Here is a 12,442-nt window from a genome sequence, read left to right as displayed (position 1 = left end):
GAAACCTACTGACCGCTATACTTACCTACATGCCTCCAGCTTTCATCCAGACCACATCACATGATCCATTGTCTACAGCCAAGCTCTAAGATACAACCACATTTGCTCTGATCCCTCAGACAGAGACAAACACCTACAGGATCTCTATCAAGAGTTTTTAAAACTACAGTACCCACCTGGTGAAGTGAAGAAACAGATTGACAGAGCAAGAAGGGTACCCAGAAGTCACCTACTACAAGACAGGCCCAATAAAGAAAGTAACAGAATGCCACTACCCGTCACCTACAGCCCCCAACTAAAACCTCTCCAGTGCATCATCAAGGATCTACAACCTATCCTGAAGGACGATCCCTCACTCGCACAGACTTTGGGGGACAGGCCAGTCCTCGCTTACAGGCAACACCCCAACCTGAAGCAAATACTCACCAGCAACCACACACCACACAACAAAATCACCAACCCAGGAACCAAACCCTGCAACAAACCCCGATGCCACATCTGTCCACATATCTAATCAAGGGACATCATGATAGGACCTAACCACATCAGTCACACCATCAGGGGCTCATTCACCTGCACATCTACCAATGTGATATATGCCATCAGGTGCCAGCAATGCCCTCTGCCATGTACATTGGCCAAACTCGATAGTCTCTATGCAAAAGAATAAATGGACACAATTCTGACATCAGGAATCATAACATTCAAAAATCAATAGGACAACACTTCAATCTCCATGGTCACTCAACAACAGACCTGAAAGTGGCAATTCTTCAACAAAAAAACTTCAAAAACAGACTGCAACGTGAAACTGCAGAACTGGAATTGCAAACTGGACACAATCTGATTAGGCCTGAATAAAGACTGGGAGTGGTTGGGTCATTCCAAAACCTAAACCTAATTTCTCCAATACTAATTTCCCCTACTGTTACTCACACCTTCTTGTCAACTGTCTGAAATGGGCCACTCTCATTACCACTTCAAAAGTTATTTTTCCGCCCTTGGTATCCTGCTGTCAATTGAAATATCTCATTAAACTGACCTCACACTTGGTAAGGCAAATCACATCTTTTCATGTATTTATACCTGCTCCTGTATTTTCCACTCCATGCATCTGATGAAGTGGATTCTAGCCCATGAAAGCTTATGCCCAAATAAATTTGTTAGTCTCTAAGGTGCCACAAGGACTTCTTGTTGTTCTTACTATGTGAGAGTTCTCATTGATTTCATTGACTTTAATGGTTTAGATCAAGCCTTAATTGAGAGTTATACTTTTATGGCTAAATGCTATAAATACTAGAACTATTTGGAAAATCTAATTTCTGTTCCATGGCAGAGTCCAACATTTCAAAACTGGTTTTTGTTCCAATGTGTAATGAAAAGACAAAAATTCAAAATTTCCCCCCAAAATCAAAGTTCAGTTTGCAACCATTAATTTATTTAATGCTTATACCTAATCATTTTGCTATGAGAATGGCTTAATATTAGGGATGTCAAGTGATTAAAAAAATTAATCACGATTAATCGCACAATTAATTGCACTGTTAAACACTAATAGAAGACCATTTATTTAAATATTTGTGGATGTTTTCAACATTTGCAAATATATTGATTAGAATTACAACACAGAATGCAAAGTGTATAGTGCTCACTTTATATTTATTTTCGATTATAAGTATTTGCTTTGTAAAAAAACAAAAGAAATAGTATTTTTCAATTCACCTAATACAAGTACTGTAGTACAATCACTTTATCATGAAAGCTGAACTTACAAATGTAGAATTATGTACAAAAAAACTGCATTCAAAAATAAAATGTAACATTTTAGAGCCTACAAGTCCACTAAGTCCTACTTCTTGTTTAGCCAATTGCTCAAACAAGTTTGTTTACATTTGCAGGCAATAATGCTGCCCCCTTCTTGTTTACAATGTCACCTGAAAGTGAGAAAGGGCATTCACATGGCACTGTTGTTGCCAGTGTCGCAAGATATTTATGTGCCAGATGCACTAAAGATTCATATGTCCTTTCATGCTTCAACCACCGTTCCAGGGGACATGTCCATGCTGATGATGGGTTCTGCTCGACAACAATCCAAAGCAGTGTGGACCAACACATGTTCATTTTCATTATCTGAGTCACATGCCACCAGCAGATAACTGATTTTCTTTTTTGGTGGTTCAGGTTCTGTAGTTTCCCCATAGGAGTGTTGCTCTTTTAAGACATCTGAAAGCATGCTCCACACCTAGTCCCTCTCATATTTTGGAAGGCACTTCAGATTCTTAAGCCCTGGGTTGAGTGCTGTAGTTATCTTTAGAAATCTCACATTGGTACCTTATTTGCGTTTTGTCAAATCTTCAGTGAAAGTGTTCTTAAAATGAACAACATGTGCTGGGTCATCATCCGAGATTGCTATAACATGAAATATATGGCAGAATGAGGGTAAAACAGAGCAGGGGACATACAATTCTCCCCCAAGGACTTCTGTCACAAATTTAATTAATGCATTATTTTTTTAACAAGCGTCATCACCTCGGAAACATGTCTTCTGGAATGGTGGCCAAAGCATGAAGGGGTACACGAATGTTTAGCATATCTGGCATGTAAATACCTTGGAAAACCGGCTACAAAAGTGCCATGCAAATGCCTGTTCTCACTTTCTGGCTGGTGGCATTGTAAACAAGAAGTAGGCAGCATTATCTTTTGTAAATGTAAACAAACTTGTTTGTCTTAGCGATTGGCTGAACAAGAAGTAGGACTGAGTGGACTTGTAGGCTCTGAAGTCTTACATTGTTTTGTTTTTGAGTGCAGTTATGTAACAAAAAAAATTACATTTGTAAGTTGCACTTTCACGACAAAGAGATTGCACTACAGTACTTGTATGAGGTGAGTTGAAAAATACTATTTCTTTTGTTTATCATTTTTGCAGTGCAAATATTTGTAATAAAAAATAATACACTTGGATTTCAATTACAACACAGAATATAATAGATATGAAAATGTAGAAAAACATCCAAAATATTTAATAAATTGGTATTCTATTGTTTAACAGTGTGATTAAAATTATGATGAATCACGATTAATTTTTTTAATTGCCATTAATTTGTTTGAGTTAATCATGTGAGTTAACTGCAATTAATCGACAGCCCTACTTAATATAGAATATAATATTGAAATTAATACTGTAATATATTATAAAAGTCAAAACAAAAAATGATAAAGTAGAAACAAAATATGTGTACTTTATCAAAATAAATTGTTTTGAGATAATTGAAATAAAATGAGAATCAAAATGAATCATTTTGGCTTTCTTCTGTCAAAAATTTCATTGAAATTGACATATTAACACAAAACTTTTCAATTTCAACAAAATTCCATTTTCCAGTGGGAAACTGTTCCATCTTTTTTCACCAGCTCCAGTAAATACTAACTGCCAAACAGAGTTCACCCTGTGAATAATTCAACTGAAGTATTTGCAATATCCAGGTTATATAATATTCCAATCCAATTCAATAATCAATACCATTAATAAAACCTTGAGTGGTGTTCCTTAAACACACAGGGTGAAATCCTGACTCCCATGAAGTCAATGGGAATTTTCCCTTTGATTTTAACAAGGACAGGATTTCTCCCAGAGAATACAGAATCCAAAACAAGTTATACACAATTTTATTCAAATGATATTTCAAAATGCTATGTAGGGCTATGTTTTAATTATGGGGATTCAGATGAATGGTGAATAAAGTCTATTTTCTTTAGATAATGTAAAATTGAAGCAGCAGTACTTTAATAAAAAATAAAGTACTGTATGTGGATTCACATTAACAAAATATTATATTTTAAAATATAGTTAGTATAGACCTAGTCTCCCTGAAATGCTATTGTAGTGACATGCCTAGACCCCAATGTATGAAGAGAAGAATAAATCCCATAGTAACTGAAATATTTTAATACAATATACACACACACCATATATCAGCAGGCAGGGAATCATTCTGATAGTTTTCTTGTCATACAGAAACACTTGTATGCTACATTAAGAGGCTGACACTCTAGACTAATTACCCAAACAACTGATCATAGAATCATAGAATATCAGGGTTGGAAGGGACCTCAGGAGGTCATCTAGTCCAACCCCCTGCTCAAAGCAGAACCAATTCCCAACTAAATCAGTAAGTCCTTACTTTAAATCTGTTTCAGCCAAATGTAACTGCTTAGAACCAACTCCAGCAATAAAACCAATTGTTCCATTATTCATTATCTAACAAATCAGTTATAGATCATATGGTAGGTCCATTCAAATAAATCATCCAGCACAGGGGTAAACCTTTATTCTAAAATAATCAAAAACGAGTGTTACGTACTGTGATGACACTTGCCTGAACTCAGTGATGTGCTCCACTCTTCTAACATGTGTAGTTACCTTTCACACAGCTGGAGGAAGTTAGTTTTGCGAAAACTATTAATTGCTAAAAATTGGAACTGAAATCCAATTTCACTAGAACAGGTGAAAATTAATAAGGTATTGTTATTGCTATTTATAATTTGCAATGCAGTAGTACCTAGAGACCCATCAGGAATCAGGACCCCTCTGTGGTAGGTCCTGTAAAAACTCATAGGAGAAAGATGTCCTCTGTCCCAAAGACCTTACAATGTAAGTGTAATAGGAGAGAAAACACCTGGAAACAAAAAATGGAGGGAGCACAAGATAACAATGAGATGATTAGGGTCACAGCACTCCAGCTGTCTAAGTGCTGTTTTTATAGGCATCATAGCAGAAGTGAGTTCTAAGGAGGGATTCAAAGGAAGCTGAGGTGGTGATTCTGCAGATTTTTAAAGGAAACTATTCCTGTGCGTGCGGGGTGGAATGGGAGAAAGAGCGAAGGGGGTTGATGGAAAATTTGACAAATGGGAAATCAGGATAAGTATCTTTGGCAGAGCAGAGGTTGGAATCTATATCTCAGTAGTGCACAAGAGATAAAAGGTTGGATGGGGTAGGCCATGAAAGGGCTGAAAGTGAAGACAAGTAGTTTGCATTTGATGCAATGGAGAAGAGGGAACCTTTGGAGGAATGCTACAATTGGGGCTCCACCCTCATGCCTAAGCCAGACATGATCCAACCCAAAGGCAGAAGAAGCAGTGCTGCTCCAATGCACAGGGGAGGAACACAAGAAAATGCCCACATGAGGGGAAGATATGCACACAGCTAAGCTCTATGGGCCACTCAGAAGCTAAGAAGGCTGAGTGAGGCATAGTACTATGGCTAGTGGATACACAACTGCACAGTATCATGATGTATGGAGTCACAGTCCTTAAACTGGTGATGTTTATTACAGAAAACAGCTATGACTAAATACACAAATGGACTTCCACGCAGCTTGAGTTCCAGCTTCATCTCCCTTGTTTACCTGGGACTGCTCCCCACAAAACTAGTGGCAGAAAAGTATGCTGGCAGTGAACATATGGATCCATTAGTCAAATCCACCTAGCAGAGTGGGGTGGAGTGCAGTGACTAAAGGTTATTGTCGTCCAAGGTTTGGGATGTGTAAATTACATCACCCAAAGCCATATTGCACAAAATCAGTTGATTCAGGCTTTGTATATGAACCAAGGCTTGGGCCATAGGCCAGAAATAGAACCAGAGTACCTGTTTCAAAACATGAATGGATCCTGAGTTCTTTTGGCTTGACTTGAGCAGATGTTGGCAGTCAAGTTGTTTGACACTGGCACCATTTCACTGCATATTTATTTTCAATCACATGGGAGGGGGAACAAACCCTTGAGGTCAATGTGTTCTTGATAAAGAATCTTTAAGGGCATCTAATTTAGGGAAGTATAAACAAACTTGTGAAGAAAAGGTGAATAGGAGAATTGGCCAAGAGGAAGACAGAGGAAATATATAAATCAAGAGAATGAAATAATGTGCTTCCTCCCTTCTATTCAGATTTCCAATTACCATTAGATTCTTGGGCCCTGATTCTGCAAATACCTAACTTTCCTCACATAAATAAAGGTATTCCCATGCATAAGTGTTTGCAGGACCAGAGCCTGAGATTATAATCTCTTTGGGTCAGGAAACTTCTCTGCTTCTCTGTTTGTACAGCACCTAACACAATGGGGCTACAATACCGATCAGGAGCTGTGATAGGTACCATAATATTACCAGTTTCTTAACACCTCCGTATCCAAAATTATGAATATCTAGCCATCATTTCAAGTTGATTAAGAATTTTTGTTCCTTGGCCTTGTGGTAATGCACATTGATAACACTGATTAAAGGATGTAATTGCATGTAACAAAGTTATTAAGATGCAATGTTTGATAAAAACCAAAACAACTCTGCTGCTTGAGACATTCAATCAAACATTGGCACAGTGTAATGTAGACGCCTTGGCACTTTGGAATGCTGCCTTCAAGGATTAGATATACTTGAAAAAAACAAACAAGCAGAAAATCTACAGCTACCAGTAATTAAATACAGAAAACGTACACCTTTATTTTCACACAATAGCGGTGTATTTTTTTGTCATGGCTATGTATACCATATAGCCATCACATTTTAAACAGGGCAATACAGTTACTTCCAATTATAAACAATGCACCTCAACAGCAAAAAAAAAAAAAAGGTAAATACGTTCCCATTGATTGACTGCTGCTAATTATGACCAGTCATTGCTTGTCTGTGGCTTTAACCATACTCTTATCCTTCACTGTCTACTCCCTCCTTCTCCTGCAAACACATCCTCCCTGCCATCTTCAATTTTCTTTTACCTCCTGCCTCTTCTATTCCCACCAGCTCTACTTTCTCATTTTTCCAACCCCTCAGGTCCATATCCCACATTCACCTCCTCCTCCTCCTTCCTGCATCCAGTGACACAACTTCAGGCTATTTTGGAGCAGTCATTTCTTTGCTGACCAACTAATGACAAAAAGCAATTGTCAGGTCTTGAAAATATCCATTTGTTATTGTTGTTTTTTGTATTGAAATGAACGCTTTCCTACCCAAATAATTTTTGAAATAAATAAAATACGTAAATAGGAACAATTCATTCCATTTGGTGGATGGAAGTCAACCATTCTAGGGTGCAATCAGTGTGATATTATCTTTTACTGTATCACTCAAGCTACCAGACAAGAAAGACAGTTGAACCTGCGAAAATGTTACAAATTTTCTTCAGCCAGGATCTGATCCAAAGCCCATTGAAATCTGTGGGAGTCTACACACACACACACACACACACGAATACAAACTGAGGGATAACTTCAAGCAAATTTTGAGATGTAGCTAAGGTGTTCCATGGGAGTCAATAAACTCCCATAGAATTCAATGGGCTTTGGTTCAGACTCTAGCTGAAGTAGATCTGTAGCTTTTAGCAGCTTCAGCTATTCTTTCCTGCCTGATAGGTTGGATGATACAGTAAAAGATAGTGTTTGTGTGTGTATATGTATATAGATAGATGTAGCTATAGATATACAGACACACATATGTATATCAAATTCGTATATGCAATTTGTATTTTATTATATATTAAAATTTTGGTAAAATTGGTAGATCTTATTTGCACTACAGAGTTTGCCAGAAGTTATCCTTCATCTGTATTTTTGCATATACAAACTCGATATGTGATGGCTGTCATCTTGGTCAATGCACTGGGTACTGACCCAAGAACCTCCAGAGCTAAAACCACAATCTGCTACAACTTTAATAGACTCTAAGGCCAGAAGGAATCATTGTGATCATCCAGTCTGATCTCCTGTATAACACAGGACATAGAACTGCCCCAAAATAATTCCTGCTTGAGCTAAAGAGCCAACCAGTATTCTCTAGCTCAGTGGTTCTCAAAGCCGGTCCGCCGCTTGTTCAGGGAAAGCCCCTGGTGGGCCGGGCCAGTTTATTTACCTGCTGCGTCCACAGGTTCAGCCGATTGCAGCTCCCACTGGCCATGGTTTGCTGCTCTAGGCCAATGGGAGCTGCTGGAAGCAGCGGCCAGCACATCCCTTGGCCCGCACCACTTCCTGCAGCCCCCATTGGCCTGGAGCGGCGAACCGCGGCCAGTGGGAGCCGCGATTGGCCGAACCTGCAGATGCGGTATGTAAACAAACCGGCCCGCCACGGGCTTTCCCTGAACAAGCGGCGGACCGGCTTTGAGAACCACTGTTCTAGCTGGGGCAATAAGATTTATTTCTGCTACAGATTGGGAACAGAAGGGAACCTGCAACACACATTCACCAGTGGGTTACATATACACCTTATCTACATTCCTTCACATTCACTTGTGACTTCCCTTGGAACATATCTGACCACAAATCTACACTTAGGTACAGATTTTTAAAGGTACCACTCCCTGGCCTCTTTTTTTGGCGAGCACGAATTACCCATATTTTTCATTTATTCATTTTGCACCTGCAATTAATTGTGGACATAAATTAACAGCTTAGATGGCTCAGTATCCAAACAGTGATGTAAATGGTGTATTAAATAGTCAGATGTGCACTCAGAAGAGCTGAAATTTGGCTCTTATGGTATGTGCTTCTGCTGTACCATAGCTACATCTACCTAACATTTCAGTCCCATTAGCTTTGAGAAGGAACAAGAAAGCACCAGGGAAAGAGGGAAATTAAGGGCTAAATGAATCATAAATAAATCCATGTGCATGCTCTAATTGCTCTCTCTTTGAAAACCAAGTTTAAATGATTAATTGTACACGGCAATGATACAATAATTCTATTTTCCTTAAAAGAATAAGAGCAAGAAAAGTTGCTTGAGTGGCTGACTTTTCCTTCTAACTACTGTTCTTTTAAAGCAATTCCACTCAACATTGCACAAGGTCAGCAAGTCAATGCAAGACCACCCTGCTTGGGGATTTGCTCTCAACACAGAGTTGTGTTGAATCCCTCAGCTGAGAAATGTCATCCAGCACCTTTCATATTTATGGTGACTCATAAACAGGAAACTCAGCCCTGTCCGCGACACTGTAGCTTTTTCATATCTTAGATCCTTTTATGAAAAAAAAAGAAAGAAAGAAAGAAAAAAGACACCTCCCCCTAAAAAACAACACAAAGAACTTAGCAGGACATTTAAAGCAGCTGCCTCCTACTTTCCATGCCAAAATAAATATTGCCAAATTAGTAAGGCATACTGAACAAATTAAGCGCTAAATGCAAATTTATCGACTGAAATACAATGGTAGAGTAGCCAGGGAGCTAGCAATGGTATAGTTCATCTTTGTAAGTAGGTGTTTTTGTTGGCCAGTTGCTAGAGAGTGACATGGGAACAGCAATATAAAAAGAGAGCATTTCTGTTACACCCAAGATGAACAGTTTGTTTTAGAAAGTTCAAGTAAACATTTTCTAACATATATTCATTGGATTCAGGGTCTCTTTTGCTACCAAAAGGGAGGTAAAAACTGGTAAAAAATAACCTCTCTTTTAAAAACCCCCACAACATTTAAAAATGTTAAAGTCAGCACCATAAATCATCCGATGGAACTTTGCTGCACTTCCTCATCTCCGAGTAATGAAAAGCCTTAGTGCCATTTACCCACCTACCTACAGGGAGGCACAGGCCCCTTTTAATATCCAAATGTGAGTGACTGAAACTTTAATAGCTAGAAAGGCTGTCAAATAAACTGTTCTGGCGGGATTTTTAAAGTTTGCTAATATCCAGAATAGAATAATGATGGGCCTGACCCTCAAAGTCTGGATCTGGTGCCTGAGAGTTTGTATATAGGTTTTGGATTCAAGCTGGTTAGCAATTTTCTCTCACAATATTTTTTCTATGGAAATTGCAGTTTCTGCAAAGTCGACATTTTCTGCAGCAATGTCAATTTTGCTGATTTTTTTTATTTTTTATTTTTCCACTGGGAAAATTGAAATTAAATACTTTGTTTTGGGTCAGTTCAACCTGTATTGAAATATTTCAGTTTGTTGAACTGATGCAATACATTTCATTTCAAGTCAGTTTAGAGGCTTACCTTCTGATTTGGCTGGCTGATGCATCACGTGATATGTAGTCTAACTAAAGAGTCCAGCCCTGAAGGGAGAATGGGAGAGTCAGCTACCCGAACTACAACTCCCATGAGCCAATGTGGGACCATTGGGAGAAGCACTTTAATGTTTGTTGAACTGATGTGAAAGAGAACATTTAATGTCAGTAAAACAAATGAAACCAAAATGTTTAGATTCATGAATGTCAAAACAATGAAATTGACAAAATACAACTTACACCATTTTTGGGGATCTTTTCAAACTGTGAAAAATTTCACTATTTCAACTTTTCATCCTGATTTGGGATAAAAAGAAAAACTCGAAACTTCCTGTGGTATGAACGTTCCTATTTTTGCTCAGATCTAGTTTTCATTTGGCCCACTAGAAATAAGGCCAGCTGCAATTTTCAGAACTGGAATTGAAATTCTCCCCAGTTTTGGGTAGGGTCAGATGCATTATTTTCTTTGGACCTATCTCTAGAGCAGACTCTGTGGAAACTATGCATTTTTTTTTTAAAGAGGCCTGTTAAATGTCCTCTTTCAAACATTTGCTCAATATTCTAACAGTACTGACTTCTACTCCCCAAATCTGTTTCTTATTCACATCCTTGTGCTGTAGCTGCACATCATTGCTACCATACCCTTTGTTATCGACTAGCAAATTAAAAGTAGTCCCCAATATCCTTGCCAGAAGCAGTTACTTAGGAACAGGCTATCCCAGATCAAGTGGAACCTAGACCTGATACACTAAGGGCTTGTCTACATTGCCCCACAATTCAGTCTCTGGGTGGGTGTGAATATCAATGCTCAAAGTGCTACCTAATTCCTCTAATCAGGGATTATATTAATGTAAACTAGCAACCTTTTAGTTTGTGCCTGCAGCATCCACATGGGGGAGTTACAGAGCAGCACTTTGGTGTACACTGCTATTTACTCCCCCTAAGTCCAAACTGTGGGGCAGTGTAGACATGCCCAAGATTCAGAATTCAGATTAATTGCACGTGTCTTCTCTGGTTGGACATCTACAAAGAACTAACTAAAACGCCTATCCCAACAAGCTCAGGGTTTTGTCTTTAACCCAAGAAGGATGTTAAGGGAGTGACTTCTACTCTGGTTTACTCTAAAATCATCATCAGAAACAGCGTTGTGCAAAATATTCACAACAAATTTAAAAAAAAAAAATCCTGAACTTTTCCAAATTTCAGTCTGAATTTGTCTAATAATATCACGATTATTTTCTCTGCTATAGGAGCATTTATGAACAACAACAAAAAATCAACAGTTTTTAAACTCCGATATTTTTTGGAAAAGATTTTCACTTAGAAAGTTGTGAACATTTTTTCTCTCGTTTAAATGTTAAACTATCTGCTTCCAAAAATCTACATTTCTGTTCTGTGAAATGGCCTAAATGTTCTTTTCATTTATCATGAAGCACCAGTCAGGATGATAGAGGGAATCCTTCCTTGCACTGAGAGCTTATGTGGCTCTCAACTTGAGCTTGCAAAGACAATTTGGAGAAAATAAGAACTAATCCAGAATTTTCTCATCTTTGAAAGTGAGAAAAAAGTGAATCCCTGTTTCTAAGTTTGGCTTGATATGGTAAATCTGCATCATCACAACTTTACTGCCACATATCTCTGTTCATGTGGATACAGAACAGTCTTCTCCCATGCCAGTTATGCTCCTGCTTAAAAGAGATGCCTTATTTACTTATCCCAGGAGACTTTATCTTCCTCCTTGTTAAACTGAAGAAATTGGATCCAGCTTTCTTTGAAATAACATGAAATATATGGGAGCAGGGCTGTGTAAGTCATAAGTTGACAATCCTTCAATGATTGTCTCAAATCCCCACAGTATTCCTGAAGGCCATTGACCATTGCCAGACAGCTCCACAACATAGAAGGCTGTGTGGGATAAGTTATTCCTCTAAGGTCACAAATAATTTGTGCTCCTGAAAGTGATATTGGATAAGCTTTTGTCAGAGGTTAGAAACTGATGAGTGGTGCATTGTGCCCATATAGATTCCCTTTGCGTCCAATTAATTCCCTCTTTTTGAATTCTAATGTCTGGAATGTGACCAGAAGATCTGTGTGAAACACATTTGAATCCTTATGTTTATTATCATCAACATGCATGTTCAGCAAAGGATCAGACTCCCTTACACACACTTACCAATATGTAACTATCATCATCTTTATGGATCACCACTGAATTTGGCCCACTTCTCTTCAACACATGCATTTTACCCCCATTAGCACTAATGGCATATGTCCATTCATGTCGTCATACAGCCGTGATGCCATCTTCCTGAATTATGAGCTACTCCCCAGTAAATCTCATTAACAGGAATCATCAGTGGATGTGGAAGGACACAAAGGTGGAAGCAATTAGGCATATCTCATTATATAAATAGCTCTAACAGAGCAATAGCATAAGCTCTGCTATTGGCACAGCAGAGC

This window comes from Terrapene carolina, unplaced genomic scaffold (assembly GCF_002925995.2).
Source record: "Terrapene carolina triunguis isolate 2854851 unplaced genomic scaffold, T_m_triunguis-2.0 Scaffold42, whole genome shotgun sequence".
Lineage (NCBI taxonomy): Eukaryota > Metazoa > Chordata > Testudines > Emydidae > Terrapene > Terrapene triunguis.
The sequence above is the reverse complement of the archived record's forward strand: the minus strand, read 5'-3'. Positions refer to the sequence as shown.